Source organism: Silene latifolia, chromosome Y, assembly GCF_048544455.1.
Source record: "Silene latifolia isolate original U9 population chromosome Y, ASM4854445v1, whole genome shotgun sequence".
Taxonomy (NCBI): domain Eukaryota; kingdom Viridiplantae; phylum Streptophyta; class Magnoliopsida; order Caryophyllales; family Caryophyllaceae; genus Silene; species Silene latifolia.
In genome coordinates, this window is record NC_133538.1 from 146799210 (window position 1) to 146821123 (window position 21914).

The window sequence follows — 21914 nt, forward strand, 5'->3', positions numbered from 1 at the left end:
ATGCTAAGAGCTCAAATCACGGTCTTTAAGCAAAGGGATGAAGAATCTTTGTATGAAGCTTGTGAGCGGTTTAAGGGAATTTGTCGCTCATGTCCTCACCATGGACTTAGCAAGTGGTTCTTGGTACAATAATTTTGGAACGGTCTTTATGAAGATTCAAGGAACATTCTCAACATGGAATCAAATGGAATGTTCACCGAAGTTGATGACAATCAAACTTGGAACAAAATTGAGGAAATGGCGGTCTATAACTCAAAATATAGTAGACCTCGCAAGACTACTAGAGGAGGAAAGCATGAAGTTGACTCCATTACTCAATTGGGTGCTCAACTTAGTGCTCACATTGATACCATCAATTTGAAGTTTGAAAAAGCTATGGCTAGACTTGAAGAAGCCTCAAAATCACCAAAGCATCATGTTAATGTCATGACGGCATCTTCATCAATCCCAAGTGGGATATGTGAGAATTGTGGAACTTTGGGACATGACCAAAGTGAATGTAGGGGAACAAATGAACAAGTGAATGCTTTCCAAGCATACAAGAGTGGTACCCCTTATTCAAACTATTACAATGAAAACACCAAATTCCATCCAGATCTCTCATACAAAAGCCAAAATGTTCAAAACCCTCAAACAACATACACCCCACCTCCCATCAGAAACCAAAATCAAAGACCCTTTTACAACCAAAACCAAGGTTACCAAAACCAATCTTCATACAATCAACAAAATGACCAAGGTTTTGATGTTCAAAAAGAGGTCCTCCAAATGCAAAAGAATCAACAAGAGTTTTTCACACAAATGCAAAAAGATAGTCAAGCAATGGAAACCACCATCAACAACATCCTAGCTCACACCAAAATGTGGAAACCCAATTGACTCAACTAGCATCTTCAAGCTCACAAAGACAAAAGGGGCAATTACCACCTTAAAGTAATCCCCCAAGACATGAAACGGTTAGTGCCAATCACTTGAGTTGTGGTACAAGGTATGAAGCACCAAAGAAGCAAGTTGAGGATGAAGTTGTGGAAGCTAGTGATAAAGAAGAAATTGTGCAAAACTCCAAGGATGGAGAACCATCAAAAGAAGAAATTTCAAAGAAAAATGAAGAAAAGGTCAAGGAGAAGGAGCCCATTGTGATTAGACTTCCTTTTCCAAGTCGTCAAGCCAAGCCCAAATTTGATGACCAACTTGGAAAATTTATGGAAATTGTGAAGAATTTGGAAGTCTCAATTCCTTTCACGGAATTAATCAATCACATTCCGGCCTATGCAAAATACATGAAAGACATCCTCACAAAGAAAAAGTCAATCCGGAAGCTTGAGACTATCGCCTTCACTAAGGTGAGTAGTGCAATACTTCAAGGGAGTTCACCTCCAAAACTCAAAGATCCGGGAAGCTTCTCAATACCGTGTACCATTGGCGACACCACGATCAACAAAGCCTTATGTGATCCAGGGGCTAGTGTGAGTGTTATGCCGTACTCAGTGAGTAAAAGGTTGGGGATGGGAGAGCTTAAGTGCACCAATATCACACTCCAAATGGTCGATAGATCGACGAAGACACCATTAGGGATATGGGAAGATGTTCCCGTAATAATTGGGAAATTTTTCATCCCGATGGACTTTGTCATTGTTGACATGCAAGAAGACTCCAACATTCCAATCATTCTAGGAAGACCTTTCTTACACACCGCGGGTGCTCAAATATGAGTCACATCAGTCACCCTTGCAAGACCTTTAAGAATGAGCTCTCACGGGTCACTCTTCTCTCATGAAGCAAAGGGTAAGCATATATATGTAAGAGAAGGAGGAAAGTATAGTCGCTCACCTAGACTATAACCGACCTAAACATGCATCCAACCAAACAAGGTCATATCACAGCTTAGTGCTTACAAAAATATGGAAAATTGTGGTAATGGGTAAGAAGTAGCAAAACATTTTGGATATGTGAGGGTAATAGCCAAGCTAGTATCTTAACAAAACCCAATGAACCATATCCGCTTCAAGACCATCAAAAATAAGCACAAATGCCTTTGATTGGAATAAAAACTCCATAAACCGAAAAATAACAACTCCTCATAAGATAGAATAAAAACATAGGAGCAAAACCGACATCATTCAAACTTTTTCCTTCATTTTTTTCTTTCTTTTCTTTTTCTCGGTTTTTTCTTTTTTTCTTTCTACTTTTCATATTTTTTCATTTTTTTCACTTTTTTTTCAATTCTCCTTCTCCAAAATACCAACTCCCGACTTTATAATACATACCAAATTCGGCACAATAAACAATATACCGCAAAAACAATCTAAACTAGCTTGACAAGGCAGGCTATGTTTGGTATGTAATTAAGGGTCAAAAAGGCAAATTGGGCTAAATGTGGAGCTAATGGGTAAAATGGAAGAAAAGGGAATGTAAGCACCCCCTACATGTGACACCAACCACTAACCCGAATGTATGCAGGCAATAAGCAATTGAATTTCATACTTGTGCAAATTAATGTTACATGTTATGCAAGGAGTAACTACTCACAATCCTACATGAACTGGTCATGAATGACACCAATTTTAAGGCTCTAAAAACTTAGAAATTGTAATTAGGTTGCCAAAATTTCAGGTCAAGTCTATTCGTTCAGCTAAATTTTAACACAAACTCGTAGATTATGCAATAAGACAATGCTAAAAATATATTAGTTTATACAAGGCTTAAGTAAAATGACTAAATGTAGTGCATTTTTATCATTGAAATAAACCGTTCCGACTCAACCTAACCGCAAAAATAAACGTGAAATTTTTTATTTTTTTCGAAATTTCTAATTTTTTTTAACTTTCAATTTTTTTGAAATAAAAGACAATGCAAACAAAAATGCAATAAATGTGAATGCAAAATAAATGCAAATGCAGACTAAAAGTGTGCATTACCCTCCCCAAACCAAAACGGACAATGCCCTCATTGTCCTCCAGCATACACCACCAGAATAATAGGGGAAAGGGAAAAATACAACACAAATGCAAAAATAAATGAAATAAAATGAAAGGAGATGAAAGAAACGAAAAATACTGACAAAATATACAACTTCCCCAAACCAGTCAGCAAACTGAGGAAGTGAGTAGCCATCTGGTACTCGTCAGTACCCTCCTCGTCAACCACCTTAAAAGTGGGGTCCTCCTCCTCCTCTCCTCTACTCCTAGCACGACCCTCAGTAGCAAGCTCAGCTCTAAACCTCTCCTCCCTCTTGGCCGTGTCCTCCTCGCTCTCAGGCTGAGGGTACCCCTCCGCCGGGTACCGGTAAAAGGAAGGGTGTGGCCAGCGAGCTGGAACCGGACGGCCTCAACGAACGTGATACTCGTAAAGAGAGAATAAGGCCAAAGCCTGATCCCTCTCCATCCGAGCAAAACTCCTGCACATATCTAACAGCAAAGCATCACGACGCCCTTGGTCCATGACCTCAGGTGCCTAAAAAACAGAAGGCGGTACAAAATTAGCCGGTAAAGTCGACTGAGGGATAGAGGGTGTAGGTGTAGGCGTAGGCCTGGGCGTGGACGTGGACGTGGGTGTAAGAGCAGCCTGTGTAGGTCTAGACCCCTCTCCGACTTCCCTAACAGCAGGGGAAGTCCTCTTACGCTTTCTAAAAACGGTAGGAGTGAAGTCAAGGAGGTAAGAAGGTGGAGGTGGTGGTAGTCTATCCGTCACAGTAGTCAAAGGTGAAAAACGACGTAAAGAGGGTCAAGGTAAAGTCACAGACGGGGAAGTGCCTATCTTCTACGTCCTATGGTCAGCTGCTAACCAGTTCATCGAAAACATGACTGAAATGTCAATGACATTATCCTTATGTAAATAACGAAAACCACGGGGAAAGTCGGGGAAAAGACGGCGGGTAATGAGACTAACTAGCCCACCACATGCTATCGTACCCGATACTTTTAACCCGACAGTGTTAAAATGCTGAGCTATCAAGTAGACAATGTTATAAACAAACGGGGTACCGCTATCAATGTTCAGGTACCTGACTAAAATGGACAGCTAAATATTATTAACATTGTTAGGCTCATGACGACCAAAAATGGTTTCTCCTAGTAGACGGAGAAAGTAACGGGCTGGGGGTAGGTGGATGTAGGCACCACGTCGCTGATCGTAGGGAGTGTGTGAAAGTCTAGTCCATATCTGAGGCATGAGCTTCCTAGGAGGCTCAATGCAACCGTCACTAACTAAGCCTAACCGTTCGCCAAACTCAGCTAATGTCCAAGTAAAGGTAGTGTTAAACAGACGGAAGGTGACGCACTTGCTCCCATGGTCAGCCGCAGGGTGAAACACAAAAGGGCTGAAAAATTATAAGGTCAGTTCCCGATAGGTAAGCTCTTTCAAAGTGGCCAATTCCGACATTCCCGTCCAGTTGAGCAGGTCAACAACGGGCTCAAAAATTCCTAATTTCTATAGCGAAGGTCGACATAAAAAATGGGTCAAGGTCATGTCACATTCCATCAAATTTAAAAAGCGAGTGCGGTGGGACGGGGACAAAAATCGAACCTGCGGAAACTCAGGTAGAGCTTCCGTGGAAGTGTCAGCAACGTGCCTAGCAGCGGCTCGTAAATCAGCAGCACAGAAACCTATGCCCGTCCCCGAAAGCGAACCAACAGCTGCAGTAGTAACCATGGCAGTGGCAACAGGGGCAGTAGTGACGGTGGTGGGTATCGACACAGCAGGGGTTGACACCGTAGTAGTGGTAGCAGCAGCAGTAGCCGTGGTGGCAGAAACTGCGGTGACAGCAATAGGGACAGTGGCGGCAGCAGGGACCAATGTCTACGAAGATGTCGAAATTGACGTAGAAACCGTCGACATTGGTTTTTCGACTCTGGTTACTTTACTGCTATCTATAACTACAATAAAAACGCAAATTCCATTTAAATTCAATCAACAAAATCGAATTTTCCCCAAACCAATTTCCAAAACCCTAATTTGTATAAACTAAGGTAAAATTACATTTAAACAATAAAGAAAGGGGAAAGGAACTTACTCAGATGATTACCCAACAGTAAAGTCAATTAAAATCAATAAAAGCTTCAATTAATCGAAGTAAATCGATATTTTTCGCGAACCCTAATTCCGCAAATCCTCAAATTAACTTGAAAATTTGTGATACAAATAAGGGTAAAATGATTTAGTTGATGTTTAGAAAGTATTTGGGTAATTTAATTGGTAAAATTTGGGAAACAAATTGGGATTTGAGGTTGGGGGATTAAGGGTGTCAAAGGAAATTGGGGGAAATTGAAATAAGCAAATGAACATAAAGTAAGGGAAAAGGAAACTCCCTTGTGTATTATGCGTCCAAACTGCTCGATCGAGGACTTTGGAGTTGCTCGATCAAGAACTTTCCTTCTCCACATGCTCGATCAAGAACTTTGTCTACTCGATCGAGAACCCCTCAAATGTGGCTACTCGATCGAGAACTTTGAACAGCTCGATCGAGGACTTTTGCATGGCCATTTGCTCGATCGAGCACATAAAGTGTTCGATCGAGGGTTTTCCTCTTAGCACTCTTCCCAATGATCAGTAGCTTCCCAAAACCTGCATAATACGCAAAAATACTTCCCGCAAAGATATCAAAATAACAGTACACAGTCTATATTCAGTCTACACTAATCTAAGCTATTACCAAAGTCTAAAGCAAACAACAAAATAAACGTCTAACGGAAATTTCAAATTACAAAATGTTACAAATGGGACAGCGTCCCGTATCATCTTCTGAATCAATTAAATAGCCCAAAACTGGGCTTCTGGCTCGACGAGGTCGCTTCGGAATTTGTAACCTCCGTCTTCGGTCTCCAAACAACTGAGCCATCGGAAAGAGAAAAGTATTTCTCTTAATCCGCATCCTTCCGCTTTCCTTTGTTGGGATTTTTCTTTCCATGCCCCTTATGATCTTTAGCGCCATTAATGCTAGGCTCCACTTGCAATGCAACAAGTCCGGCAACAGAATCTCCAGTGTCTATTCCGCCAAGTCCTGTAGAAACAAAAACAGTTGAAAGGTCCTCCATTTTGCTCCCAGACTGGGGCGGAGGTGTCATAACAGCAGTGTATGACTCGATAACAGTACTCAAGAGATCCTTATCGGAGTCTATTGAGGGAATAGGATTGCAGGGCATGAATTTCATGGGCGCCCTGCGAACACTGGACTGGGTCAAAGTCAAATCCTCCCCACCTACCTGAAAGGTCAAAGTCTTAGCCCCGACATCAATTATTGCATGAGCAATATGCAGAAATGGTCTTCCCAAATTGATAGGAGTGTATGAGTCCTCAGGTATGTTTAAGACAACGAAATCAATGGGAATAAAGAATTTCCCGATCCTAACAAGGACATCCTCTAAGACTCCTAACAGCCATGATAATGAGCAATCGGCCTTCTATACGTTCATGTTGGTGCATTGAAATTTTGTCAAACCAAGTCTCTTTGCGAGACACAGAGGTAAGATGCTTACACTAGCTCCTAAGTTACGCAATGCATTATCAATTAAATAAGTTCCAATATGACAGGGAATTGAGAAACTACCTGGGTCAGCCAACTTCGGTGGTGTCTTATTCTGAAGAAGTGCGGAGCACTCCTCGGTCAAAGCCACCGTTTCAGTTTCATCTACATTCCTCTTACGTAAAAGAATTTCTTTCATAAATTTCGAGTAAGAGGGTACCTGGATGAGTAGCTCGGCAAACGGAATGTTGACTTTAAAACTCTTCAAAAGATCGACAAATCTGCCGAATTGTTGTTCCGCCTTTGTCCTTCGTAGCCGCCCTGGAAATGGAACTTAGGGCTTATAGGGATTAACCTTTTATCGTCCAAATTAGATTTAGACGACAATTTATCATCCTCAGCAGTAATAGTGCTTGATTGAGTAACATCACCACTCGATCGAGAGTTTTTCTCAGCAATTTTACTCGATCGAGCAGTTTGGGTTGCTCGATCGAGAGACCTGATTTCTGCACTGCTCGATCGATCATTTGCATCTCTTCGATCGAGCACTTCCTCAGTAAATTTGCTCAATCGACCATCACAAACCAGTCGATCGAGTACATCTCGTGAAATAATCACTTTTTCGTCAAAAGACACCTTTTCATGAACAGAAGCTTCAACTTCCGAGTCTGGAAATTCAGCATTCTAAGTTGGCATTTTGGGTCCCTCATAGGAAAGACCACTCCTTAAACTGATCAAATTCATCGTCTCATGTGGTTTCTTGTCAAGTTGTGACGGTAATTGGCCCGATTGTCTTGAAGCTTTCTTGGTAGCCAATTGAGCTAACTGGAACTCAAACAATTTTATAGATGCATCTCTCGTTTGTTCATTTTTCTGCATCTGAAGTGCGAGTGTTTACACTAGTGACTTCAGCTCAGCTATGTCATTATTTCCACTAGAAGAGGCACCTTGCTGATGCGGCAGTGGGAAAGATGGATGCTTTTGAAAGCCTTGTTGTTGATTTCTATGCCGTGGAAGATAGGTCTGTTGTTGCTGCGGTGGAGGTGTAGAATTCAACACATTCAGGCTAGACCACCTCAAATTTAGATGAACTCCGGCTTGGTTGATAAAATAGGAACCTTGCCTGAATTGTTGAAAAGCAAAGACTTGCTCCTTTTTAGCTAAACAGTCCACTGTATTATGTGGACATAGCCACTTACACGCCAGGCCAATCTGCGGACGTATAGCGGTCTTTTTGAAAGCCACGCTCGGCGGCGTAAAAATGCTTTCGACCGGATCGTTTTAGATCGGTCGGTTTCGTCTCGGTAAGGGTCTCGAAACGATTAGAGATGTTCAGAGTCGCCACCAAGCATTTGTGGGATGCCTGGAACCCGTTCGAAATCCACTTTATACCTCGGTCAAATCGAAGCACAAAGCAGCATTTGACATAGGTACTAAAGATAAGGAAATCGTCCCTCTTTAGCATCCTATCTCTATAATGACTCTCATACGCCCTGGATAAGTCGTCCACTATCCAAAGTTTCTGAGTAAGAGGTGAAGGTATGTATTGGGAAGCCCTTTAATCAGACACCCAATCCCGCCCGCGTTTAGCGGCCTCTACTGATCGATCTTGGTTGGTTGAATGCAAAAGTTGATAAAACGGTTTAAATGCATGAATGCGCATCCAATGATTTAAACCTAACATGTGAGAGCTTTGTAAGTCGGTTGATTTAATCCAAGTATCAAGTATAAGATGTCGAGTTGGATTAATGATTGATTTGCATGCAAGACGGAAATTAAACATCCATTTACCGTATTAAGTTTAGGGTGCATAACATGATCCATTTGTCTTAATAAGGCATTTTGCAAATATGGTTTGAATAGTCATCTGATCCGTCCTATATCCGGGTTAACCGGAGTCGGGATCGTCCTAGACTAATGCTGGAAGGGAACAGGCCCTGTACTAGACGGATATATGAGGCGCGAGCTAGCCGGCGGTGTAAGGGGCCTCCCTCTGGTTTTGAAAATGAGAAATGGGGAGCCTCTTTAGGCGCGGGTTATCCCACGGTTTATGTGCCGTGTTCTGACCTTTTAGAAAACGTTATAAAACGTGTTGAAAATGGGTGTTTGAACCCGGTTTTATTTGAAGGTGTAAAACCCGCGAATTTCTCATTTTGACACTTAAAATTTATTTAACCGTTACTTACCTTACTTCATAATTTTAAATTATTTAATTTTATTAATTTAATTTTATTAATTTTATTTTAAACACGATTTTTATAAAAGTAATATTTTTAAAGCTTAATTTATACAAAAATACGTATTTTAGTCGGATAGTAATAATAATGTAATAATAATATTATTATTAATGATAGTAAACTTCCGTCATAAAATCCGTCTAGCTATAGACCGTCACATTTTCACATGTGAGGCTAATATATTCTCAACCTATCCCGTATCGACAACACATTACCTACTTCTATTATTTTATTACCCTCACTCACCCTCACAAAACCAGTGGACCAATCCCCAAATCCCTAACCCTTTTACCCCTTTCTTTCTTTCGAAAAATCTGATAAAAACAACAACAACACAGCAGCTTATATAAACACCATTTTGGCCGATTTTAAGCTCGGATTTCACGCTCATTTCTACACCATTCCTCTTTATTTTTGTACCATTCTCCTCCTTACTTCCTCCTTCATCTTTCAAGGTAATAAAGTCTCATTTTTGTGATGGTTTCATTTTTCACCGTCTTATAAAGTTTCGTCTTTTAGGTTCTTTATCCCGTTTTTCTTGCTCTTTAATGAAGGAATTGAAGACCCGGAGTAAGACTCAAGCTTTGGGGACCATTTATTCGAAGAATAAGGAGCGTTTAAGGTAACGGGGATAGGTTACTCGACAAAGTGTCGATATTTCGCCCCATAAACTCGTTTTTAGCCGTTTCTTCTACATTTCTCTCTGATTATTGTCGTCTGTTTTGAGAGTTGGGGAACTGTGTGACTCTGATTTCATGTGTGCGCCCTTTTAAAATTTTATACGCAACATCCTTTCTCTTTTCTTTCTTTTCTGATTTTGTTTGTGAAATGCTAGTTCATACTATAATTGGGAGTGAAGACGTAGCTCTGGTCTGAGTCTGACTTCCTGTTAGCAAACTGTAGAAAAAAATTACAGCGAGAAATTAATCTCACATATCTAATGTCTTAAAATTGTATGGTTAATTTCCACCTCGTAACATGCTTATAAACTTCTCTTAAGTCGGACGAAAAACTGGTTATTGAAACGTGAAACCTGGGACTGTTTTGGGTGATTTTAGACGCAATTTGTGGGCTGAAATTGTCGTTGGTTCGAGTCAATTTAATTGCTCGTGCCTTGGGTGCATATACATGAATGAATATGGTCTTTTGTTTGGATGAATTCGGCCTTGTAACATGCTTAAAAACTTGTCTTAAGACGGCCTCATGAATTTGCTAGAGAAACCATGTATATATAAGTGGTTGATGAGTGACTTTCGTGTACTGTTTTTGAGTCGATCCCACGGATGATTTGAACCAAATAGTTGATTCCCGCCTCCTTTGTATATCCAAGTATGTAATGGGTTGGTGGTATGTGAGAAATTTCACTCTTTTCATGCTTAAAATTTTGTCTTAAGACGGTCACAAAAAAACTTTATAAATCGTAAAAAATGGACTTTGTCGAGCAGTTTTCGCGGGCTGTTTTGACGGGTTTCTTTATGTTAAATTGAACCAACTTTCTTGCTATTGTCTCAAGTACATGTACATATTTGGATTGGGTCTTTTGTACGGGTGAAATCCGTCTTGGTTTGGCCTAGGAAACCGTCCTAAGACGGCTGGACAGTAGGGATTGGCTGCATCTTTTTGTTGCTTTGTACTCTGTTCTGTGCAGGGACTGTGGCCAGGCCTTGCAGGCCGTGGCTGAGCCATGTCGAGGGTACAACCAGGCTGTGGCTGGGCAGGTGCCGGCCATGGCTAGGCCGTAGTCTTGGTTAGATTAATTTTGACCGTGAAATACGTGTATTCGGCCTTAATACATTTAACTTTCGTCACATACTTTTGCATCCTAAATTGTTTTCCTACCGCCCATTTATATTTATATTTCTCACATTAATCATAAATGTGGAGTTTATTATTTATTCAATTCAAAATTTGATGAAATGTCTCACTTACCTATAATATGAATTTTTAATCCGTTCATTCTCATTTATTTATCGTATCTCAAATATGAGTGAAATATTCTACTTATTTAATTAAATTGAGTCATTTATAATTGGATGCTTGTTTTGCTTATTATAAATGGTCCATCCCCGTTTGTTTATATTTTTATTCAAGTGACAAATATTGAAGAAATGGGTTACTTATTCTTATTCATGATTATGATTTGGCATGAATTGTCTCACTTGGATTATTATCGGTTCATTACATGTAGTAGTCTCTTTCCAAGTTGATTCGTATCGCTTGGTTGAGTCTTATTCTTATGATAATGCCTTTATGCTATACCGTAATGCTTGACTTATCTTTACGCCTCTTTCGGACTGTCCTGCCGATTGTGGGTTTAGCTCATATCTTCCGCCTCTTTCTTGACTGGGTCATCCGCCGATTGTGGGTTCTCGATTTCCAATTTAGGGTTCAGGTCTTGGATGCGGACTGTCCTACCGCATGTCGAATCGGGAACTGTGCTGTCCCGAGAGTCTGGCCAGATTTAGACTAGGACTGAGTCTTGGGAGTACCATTGTCGTCCTACCAGGGGAATTATATTTTGATATATGAGTAGTAAAGGTCTTGCTTGGTTTAGATATTCGTATTTATCTTTCAAGGCAAGAGTTACGCCTTGTGTTGTTTGTCTTGGTCCTATCGGATACTAGGGGTGAGTTATAAGCCCTCTAGTTGCGATATGATCGTCGGGATTGATGTTCCCATCCGTTCTTATGGTGAGATGCAAGCCATAAGTATGAATGTGACATTCGTAGCCACGTCCCGTCAATGTTTGCTAAGTGGTTTTTCTAATAATGGCTACTGCTTCTATTCTTGTAATTTGCATTCGTTGATCCCTTACTTAACTGCTTCACATGATTCAGATTCTAAACTCATATCTAGGTTGTAATTCCTTGAAATGCGTACTTTTGCATAATTGACCGTATTCTTGTCTTTCATATTATTAAATTGTCTCATATGAGTAGTTTAGTCATTATCATGCTAATGTTGATTTATCTTGTTCTATCTCATTAAATTGTCATATTTAAATATAAACTTGATATTCATATCTTTTGTAAGTATCTTACGTGACTTACCTGTTTTAGTTCCTTGTTATGTTCGTTTTGACATTTTGTGGCTGGGAGAACCGTGAGTTACTCCCCACTGACTGTGGCGTTCATGTTTACATGAATGACAGGTACTAGTTGGTGCATTTATGGGGTGAAGACATGTGTGAGCTAGCGAGCACTTTGGCCTTGTAGTTGGCTTATTAGGATTGCTTAGACTCACCTCTTATTGTATTGTCATTCGAGGGATATATTTTCCCTCACCTTGACTATCACGTTTGTATAATCTAAACTTTATTTCCGTATTCTTTATTTATGTTTTCGATTTTAATGAATCCGCGCTTCAATTTTTAAAAGTTTCAAAAACTTCCTAAATGTCCGCTTTAATTTATTAGTTATATTTTCCGCGTTATCGCGGGGTGTCACAGTTGGTATTAGAGCCTTTGTTGCTCCCGACGCACACACGTGTACCCCAAACTTAGTTTGAACTTGACCTTAAATAATGAATGAGAGATGGGTAGAACTAAGGACCTAAGTTGGTAGTCTCTTTGTGTATGTTATTTGTTAGGTGCTAACTTGATTGGTTTATTTGGTGTGTTGAGAAGATGGTGCGACCAACCAAGGTGGAGAATACTATCATGGAAGCTCTTTCTCAAATCCTCCGGAATCAACAAGATGCGAATGCCCAAGTCAATCATCGTCCTAACTCCAGTGGCAAGAGATCCTTTGTGCCCTCATCTTCATCATCTGCTAATAGGAGGAAGAAGCCCTTTCCAAGAAGACAAGGACCAAGTGGACAAGTGCAAGGTCGACAAGCTCCCTCATCGGAAGAGAACCCTGAGGAGACCCGCATGTGCTTCAAGTGTAGGCAAGCTTATCACCCCGGGATTGGATGCTTTGATATGCCCTTGAAGTGTTACCATTGCAAGAAGCCCGATCATCTCATCAAGGATTGCCCCGAGAAGAAGAAGATTGCTCCTCCTCCTCATGTTCCGGAAGCCAGGCCAAGAGGATCCATTCGTGTCGAGAATCAAGTCGGAGCCGTCGTTCCTCCCGACACCGCTTCGGGTGTGTTTTCTATCCTTGATCAACCTTATCTTACTTTTATCCCATAATACTCATCCTTCTACTAAACTCCTTTTTGTTTTACCATATCATTCTTTCCGTTTTACCCCTGGAATTCTTTTGTAATTCTTCCTCTCAACTCACCTTTGTACCTTTCCCTTTTTCTTGACCATAAGCTTTATTGTTCATGCATCTCCTATTCTTTTGGTCGTGCTTTCCCTTTCGATTCTAATCTAGAGGCTTATGAAAAATTCTATCTTTGACATCCTTGTTGAGCTCACTTCGACTCTTACCCCGAGAAAGTTCGTCATAGTTCTTTTATTAGTTAAGTTTAAATTCTTTTAGCGTGCTTTGTAAACGTAATATCTAAGTTGTTTTTCCATTTCGTACAATTTCTAAATATTCCAAGCTGCCACTTTTGGTTCTTTGTTAAAAATTTATATTACTATTACAAAACTTTATCTATTTGTAAAGATTTGAAAAATGAAAATTTGCTTTAATCCTCCTTTTGTTCTTTGAATATAACTTCTTTATCATGATTTTAATTACTAAACCTGAATTTCTTTTAATTTTTGCTCAATTTCTAACTAACCTTGATCTATTTATGATTTCTCTGCAAGTTTGAAGTTATATTTTCAAGAACTTAACTCCTTTTTGAAATTAAAAGTGGAGCTTTTATTTTTATTTTGGCTTTTATAAAAGCAAATTTGAGTGGATTATGATTTTCAATTGGTTTTAACAATGATAGAATGTTAGGACTCGTTATTAAAGGCGTCTAATAACTTGACCTACGTTTATCGCCAAAGGATTTTGTTTTAAACTTGTCTTTCACTTGGAAAGTTAGCGCTATTGTGTGCACGACAAGAGCAATTTCGTTCCATAAATGAGGCTTATAGTTTTGAAAACTCTTCATAAATATTTTTGAAAGTATTTTAATTTTGGATTTCTGCAAATGATTTGGTATTTTGACCTTATCTTTGATTTGGAGTGTGATGTTCTTGAATGCGCAACGAGAGCACTTTCGTTCCTTTGATGAGAATCGGGTTCGGTTGGAAAATTCTACCTTAAACTTTTGAAACAATTTTAGATTTTACAATAAGTAACCTTTTGATGTTTTAGTTACAAATTTCAAAGAGTCAAGTTTTATTTTTTATAACCTTTCATTTCTACTTTCAAGTTTCGAGGACGAAACTTTTTAAAAGATGGGGTGATTGTAACACCCGCGAATTTCTTATTTTGACACTTAAAATTTATTTAACCGTTACTTACCTTACTTCATAATTTTAAATTATTTAATTTTATTAATTTTATTTTAAACACGATTTTTATAAAAGTAATATTTTTAAAGCTTAGTTTATACAAAAATACGTATTTTAGTCGGATAGTAATAATAATGTAATAATAATATTATTATTAATGATAGTAAACTTCCGTCTTAAATTCCGTCTAGCTATAGACCGTCACATTTTCACATGTGAGGCTAATATATTCTCAACCTATCCCGTATCGACAACACATTACCTACTTCTATTATTTTATTACCCTCACTCACCCTCACAAAACCAGTGGACCAATCCCCAAATCCCTAACCCTTTTACCCCTTTCTTTCTTTCGAAAAATCTGATAAAAACAACAACAACACAGCAGCTTATATAAACACCATTTTTGGCCGATTTTAAGCTCGGATTTCACGCTCATTTCTACACCATTCCTCTTTATTTTTGTACCATTCTCCTCCTTACTTCCTCCTTCATCTTTCAAGGTAATAAAGTCTCATTTTTGTGATGGTTTCATTTTTCACCGTCTTATAAAGTTTCGTCTTTTAGGTTCTTTATCCCGTTTTTCTTGCTCTTTAATGAAGGAATTGAAGACCCGGAGTAAGACTCAAGCTTTGGGGACCGTTTATTCGAAGAATAAGGAGCGTTTAAGATAACGGGGATAGGTTACTCGACAAAGTGTCGATATTTCGCCCCATAAACTCGTTTTTAGCCGTTTCTTCTACATTTCTCTCTGATTATTGTCGTCTGTTTTGAGAGTTGGGGAACTGTGTGACTCTGATTTCATGTGTGCGCCCTTTTAAAATTATATACGCAACATCCTTTCTCTTTTCTTTCTTTTCTGATTTTGTTTGTGAAATGCTAGTTCATACTATAATTGGGAGTGAAGACGTAGCTCTGGTCTGAGTCTGACTTCCTGTTAGCAAACTGTAGAAAAAAATTACAGCGAGAAATTAATCACACATATCTAATGTCTTAAAATTGTATGGTTAATTTCCACCTCGTAACATGCTTATAAACTTCTCTTAAGTCGGACGAAAAACTGGTTATTGAAACGTGAAACCTGGGACTGTTTTGTGTGTTTTGAGACGCAATTTGTGGGCTGAAATTGTCGTTGGTTCGAGTCAATTTAATTGCTCGTGCCTTGGGTGCATATACAAGAATGAATATGGTCTTTTGTTTGGATGAATTCGGCCTTGTAACATGCTTAAAAACTTGTCTTAAGACGGCCTCATGAATTTGCTAGAGAAACCATGTATATGTAAGTGGTTGATGAGTGACTTTCGTGGACTGTTTTTGAGTCGATCCCACGGATGATTTGAACCAAATAGTTGATTCCCGCCTCCTTTGTATATCCAAGTATGTAATGGGTTGGTGGTATGTGAGAAATTTCACTCTTTTCATGCTTAAAATTTTGTCTTAAGACGGTCACAAAAGAACTTTATAAATCGTAAAAATGGACTTTGTCGAGCAGTTTTCGCGGGCTGTTTTGACGGGTTTCTTTATGTTAAATTGAACCAACTTTCTTGCTATTGTCTCAAGTACATGTACATATTTGGATTGGGTCTTTTGTACGGGTGAAATCCGTCTTGGTTTGGCCTAGGAAACCGTCCTAAGACGGCTGGACAGTAGGGATTGGCTGCATCTTTTTGTTGCTTTGTACTCTGTTCTGTGCAGGGACTGTGGCCAGGCCTTGATGGCCGTGGCTGAGCCATGTCGAGGGTACAACCAGGCCGTGGCTGGGCAGGTGCCGGCCATGGCTAGGCCATAGTCTTGGTTAGATTAATTTTGACCGTGAAATACGTGTATTCGGCCTTAATACATTTAACTTCCGTCACATACTTTTGCATCCTAAATTGTTTTCCTACCGCCCATTTATATTTATATTTCTCACATTAATCATAAATGTGGAGTTTATTATTTATTCAAGTCAAAATTTGATGAAATGTCTCACTTACCTATAATATGAATTTTTAATCCGTTCATTCTCATTTATTTATCGTATCTCAAATATGAGTGAATTATTCTACTTATTTAATTAAATTGAGTCATTTATAATTGCATGCTTGTTTTGCTTATTATAAATGGTCCATCCCCGTTTGTTTATATTTTTATTCAAGTGACAAATATTGAAGAAATGGGTTACTTATTCTTATTCATGATTATGATTTGGCATGAAATGTCTCACTTGGATTATTTTCGGTTCATTACATGTAGTAGTCTCTTTCCAAGTTGATTCGTATCGCTTGGTTGAGTCTTATTCTTATGATAATGCCTTTATGCTATACCGTATTGCTTGACTTATCTTTACGCCTCTTTCGGACTGTCCTGCCGATTGTGGGTTTAGATCATATCTTCCGCCTCTTTCGGACTGTCCTGCCGATTGTGGGTTCTCGATTTCCAATTTAGGGTTCGGGTCTTGGATGCGGACTGTCCTGCCGCATGTCGAATCGGGAAGCTGTCTTTGTCCGAGAGTCGGCGATTTAGACTAGGACTGAGTCTTGGGAGTACCATTGTCGTCCTAACCGGGGAATTATATTTTGATATATGAGTAGTAAAGGTCTTGCTTGGTTTAGATATTGGTATTTATCTTTCAAGGCAAGAGTTGCGCCTTGTGTTGTTTGTCTTGGTCCTATCGGATACTAGCGGTGAGCTATAAGCCCTCTAGTTGCGATATGATCGTCGGGATTGATGTTCCCATCCGTTCTTATGGTGAGATGCAAGCCATAAGTATGAATGTGACATTAGTAGCCACGTCCCGTCAATGTTTGCTAAGTGGTTTTCCTAATAATGGCTACGGCTTCTATTCTTGTAATTTGCATTCGTTGATCCCTTACTTAACTGCTTCACATGATTCGGATTCTAAACTCATATCTAGGTTGTAATTCCTTGAAATGCGTACTTTTGCATAATTGACCGTATTCTTGTCTTTCATATTATTAAATTGTCTCATATGAGTAGTTTAGTCATTATCATGCTAATGTTGATTTATCTTGTTCTATCTCATTAAATTGTCATATTTAAATATAAACTTGATATTCATATCTTTTGTAAGTATCTTACGTGACTTACCTATTTTAGTTCCTTGTTATGTTCGTTTTGACATTTTGTGGCTGGGAGAACCTTGAGTTACTCCCCACTGACTGTGGCGTTCATGTTTACATGAATGACAGGTACTAGTTGGTGCATTTATGGGGTGAAGACATGTGTGAGCTAGCGAGCACTTTGGCCTTGTAGTTGGCTTATTAGGATTGCTTAGACTCACCTCTTATTGTATTGTCATTCGAGGGATATATTTTCCCTCACCTTGACTATCACGTTTGTATAATCTAAACTTTATTTCCGTATTCTTTATTTATGTTTTCGATTTTAATGAATCCGCGCTTCAATTTTTAAAATTTTCAAAAACTTCCTAAATTTCCGCTTTAATTTATTAGTTATATTTTCCGCGTTATCGCGGGGTGTCACAGAAGAGGTCGTTTAGGCGGCATTTGTTGATTTGAAGAACCAGACTCGAATAATCATCATTATTTGATAATATCCGGTGTCGGGTTCGATTTGTCAAACATGACATGAATAGTTTTGAAAATGATTATGGACTAATTGTTTTAAGTCCATTTGAATGTAATTAGTTGATACTCGTCATCGTACCCGGGTTAAAATCCGGCATGGTATGTAGAACCAAGGATGATTTTGTGTTGGTGACTAATATGTTTGTTTGAAAATGTAAAGAAATGAAATAAAAGGCTTTAAAATACCTTTTAAATGTCATTAACCAAATATTATCACCGAAACACGGATTTAACAGTCATGGTATGAGGAACCAAGGGTGAAAAATGTTTTATGGTTAAAACATGTGAAATAAAACAACAAAGGTTCGAAAATACTTCAAATGGTGAAAACCGATTACAAATATGAAAAATGGATTAAGGGAAATGACGAGAACAAACACGGTTGATCTATGGTCTGAGCACCCCATTTAGGCGCGGGCCTGTTGGCGACCTAAGGGGCTTCTGCCTCAGACCAAAAACCAGTTTTGGCTCGTTTATTCCATGTTTTGTTTCATGTTATGCATGTTTTAGCATGTTATAGTCATGAAACAAATGAAAAAATAATAAAAGAGGATTTTTACACCCTCATACTTACATGTTTGGTTATGGCAAGTGACCGACGTAAGTGTAACAACTCGTTTGATCGGAAAAAACTGGGTTTAAAACCGTTTTGGTAAGTAAAAGAGTGTTTTTAAAGTTTAGTGATGGTGTAGTGGTCGAAATGGTCGGTCAAGTGATTTAATGCACGATGACGGGACCAAACAATGTGTAAGGCTCGTGTTTACGATCGGTAGGTCGTAAATACGCGTCGGATTGTGACTTTAGAAGTCGAGTCGTGAATTTTAAGGGAGAAAAGAGGGGGCGGACACTCGCGTAAGTCTCAAATGGGTGGCATTTGAAGGGTATTTATAGGAGAATGAGTGGTTGTGTGAGTTTTGAGCGACGTGGCCACCTGGGCTGCTCAAAGAGGCGCGAGCCACGTTGCGGGTCTTCGAGCTGTGTTATCACTTTCACAACAAACGCAATCATGATTTGTTCTATCCTAGGTTTTGTAGTCAAAGGTTTGGTACTTGACCAACATGAATCCGGGAAAACTTAAGGTAGAAGGTTTGAAATGTTTGGTTTTTGTGGTTGACTCGGTTTGACTCGTTGTTGGAGTCGGGATTTGAATTTTTGAGTCGGTTTTTTGTCTGGTGCCGGTTTTGACTCTAGTTAGTGTCATTGCGACCCCGTCGTCGTCCATTAAACACTCCAGGTATTTTTGAAATTTTTTATTTTCGAAATCGTTTTAAGTTTTCCGACGTAAAGTTGTACACAAACTGTCGATCAATCGCTGCAATTCCAAAACATGTTGTAGTCCGATAATCATCGGGTGTTTGTTGGAGTCTCGCAGATCATCGGGTATCTCTGAGCCCCCACTTTGACCGAGGCTTGGACAGGGCAAAAGTCAAAGTAGAGCCCCAGGTCAATCGAAGATTACAACCTGGAGACCCAAGCGACGTCGAGGCGGCTCGAAAGGATTCGGGCCAAGGACCTGCCGTCGGGAAGGGCGACGCCAAGGCGACTCGAGGGTATGAGTCAAGGACCTGTCGTCAGGAACATTTTAGAGTCTGTCGACTGACCGTGTGGGTCGTTTAAAGTCCGTTAGACTACGTACAAAGGCTCGCCAGCCATGGGAAGGAGTCATACCTGAGGCATCTTCGGATATGTCGTTGCATGTTTGCGGACAAAGGCTCGCCAGCTATGGTAAGGAAATGTATACGAGGCATCTTCGAGATATATCCTTAACAGGTTGCGGACAAAGGCTCGCCAGCCAATGGTAAGGAAATGTACCCGAGGCATCTTCGGGATCTGTCTTTGAAAGGTTTGCGGACAAAGGCTCGCCAGCCGATGGTAAGGAAATGTACCCGAGGCATATTCGGGATCTGTCCTTGAAAGGTTGCGGACAAAGGCTCGCCAGCCGATGGTAAGGAAATGTACGCGATACATCTTCGGGATCTGTCCTTGAAAGGTTGCGGACAAAGGCTCGCCAGCCAATCGTAAGAAAATGTACCCGAGGCATCTTCGGGATCTGTCCTTGAAAGGTTTGCGAACAAAGGCTCGCCAGCCGATGGTAAGGAAATGTACCCGAGGCATCTTCGGGATCTGTCCTTGAAAGGTTGCGGACAAAGGCTCGCCAGCCGATGGTAAGGAAATGTACCCGATGCATCTTCGGGATCTGTCCTTGAAAGGTTGCGGACAAAGGCTCGCTAGCCAATGGTAAGGAAATGTACCCGAGGCATCTTTGGGATCTGTCCTTGAAAGGTTGCGGACAAAGGCTCGCCAGCCGATGGTAAGGAAATGTACCCGAGGCATCTTCGGAATCTGTCCTTGAAAGGTTGCGGACAAAGGCTCGCCAGCCGTTGGCAAGGAAATGTACCCGAGACATCTTCGGGATCTGTCCTTGAAAGGTTGCGGACAAAGGCTCGCCAGCTATGATAAGGTCGATTAATGGACCATGGGAACAGCCGCGTCGAATGGGCTTGTTTTTGAAAGTAGCGAACTCGTGATGCCGCTGTGGCAATAGTGAGTATGGATTTTCACAATCACTGTTTTTGGAATGAGCGGGTTCCGCGAGGAAGCCCCCTGCTGGTATTTGAAAGAATAGTGAATTTGACATCTTCACCGTTCGTCGTTCTTTTTTGAACTCGAAGTGGCGGTTTGGATCGCCGTTTGTTTTAATTTTGAAGGAAAATAGCAAAATTTGAGTTTGCTATTGTGTTTGAAGTGACAGTTTATATGCCGCCGTTGACATTTGATGGAAATAGTGAATTTGGGATCTTCACTATTGATTAAGGTGACGGTTTATGTGCCGCCATTGACATTTATGTGCCGTCGTTGACATTTGATGGAAATAGTGAATTTGGAATCTTCACTATTAATTGAAGTGACGGTTTATATGCCGCCGTTGACATTTGACGGAAATAGTGAATTTGGAATCTTCACTATTGATTGAAGTGACGGTTTATGTGCCGCCGTTGACATGCGTGGTGAAAATAGTGGAGTTCAATTTCCAACTATTATTTTGAAAATGACGGTTTTAATTGCCGTTGCTTAAAATTTTGAGAAATAGCGGTTTTTGAATTTTCGCCATTATTTTTGAAATTTTGAAGGGTAATGGTGAATTTTGATTTCACCATTATTTCTGAAATTGGCGGTTTTGATCGCGTTTGCTTGAAAATTCCCGAAAATAGTGAATTTAAATTTTCACTATTCGATTGGAGGGACGGTTTATGTGTCGTCGTTTAAAGCTTTCGAAAATAGTGAATTTGAATTTTCACTATTTTTTTTTTGAGAAAAATGACGACCTTTAATATCGTCAAATGAAAATTTGAAGTTTGTCACGGGAAATTGGGCTGAAGCCCAAAATCCGCTGAAAGAGCAAGGGGAGGCCTGGTTTAGGCGCGAGCCACCTGGCGAACCAATGGGGCTTCCCTATTTTTCTGTAAAAGACCCGAGTTCAGGCTGCATACCATTCATCATCTCGTCTTCTCTCTCTTCGACAAAACAAAGCCGAATCCGCCATTGTTGGTCCTTCTTGCTTGTTCGAATTCTTGCCTTCATCAACAATGTCATCTCAAGGTAAGTATTTTTCTTTATGAATCCATTCAAATTTGTTGATCTTTAGCTTGATTGAATTAGGGCGAATTTTGCCCTACAAATCGAATTGAGCGTTTTTGATTGAGCCCATTTCGAGTAAAATTGATGATTGCATTAGGTTAGAAACCTGTTTAGGAGTATAGGGGTGCTTTTAGTTTGCATTTTGGTCCCTGTTCCCGCTCCCTATGCTCGCAAAATATGAGTGAGGCGAGAAACCGTCTCATTTCACAATGCCAAGTTTATTGGCTTGGGTAGTGGGTCCCACTAGGTTGCATTGTAGTTGGGAAAACCCGTATTTTGCCATTTAAGGACCTTCGTTGGATGTTTTTGGGCAAAATTGGATTTTCGCCCTTTGCAACGGTCTTACGTCTGACCAAATAAGCGCCTGTTTGGGCTTGAATTGAGTCAGTTTGCCTTGAAATGGACCTCATTGGTATTTTAGGTCGTTTTGAGGCGTGATAAAATCACGTTCACCTTTTGTGGTCGTTTTCGAATTTTTGACCGGTTTGGGCTCAAATTAGAGTATGAATTGTCTTTTTGAGCCGTAGAAAAATACCCCATTGTGTCGGGAATGTATTTTGGTTTGTAGGCGGACCTTGTATGGGTCTTGAGATGTCGTTTTTGTGATTTTGAATCGTCTTTTGCTTGAAAAGAGGGGCGAGTCG

At 40.0% G+C, this 21914-nt stretch overlaps 1 non-coding gene across 1 annotated transcript; it reads right to left on the reverse strand.

Annotated features, from left to right (window-relative positions):
* Window positions 1-107, reverse strand: LOC141635016 (small nucleolar RNA R71). Its single transcript, XR_012539726.1, has one exon. It is a non-coding gene; the product is annotated as a small nucleolar RNA R71 (small nucleolar RNA).
* Between the last annotated feature and the right edge of the window lie 21807 nt (window positions 108-21914).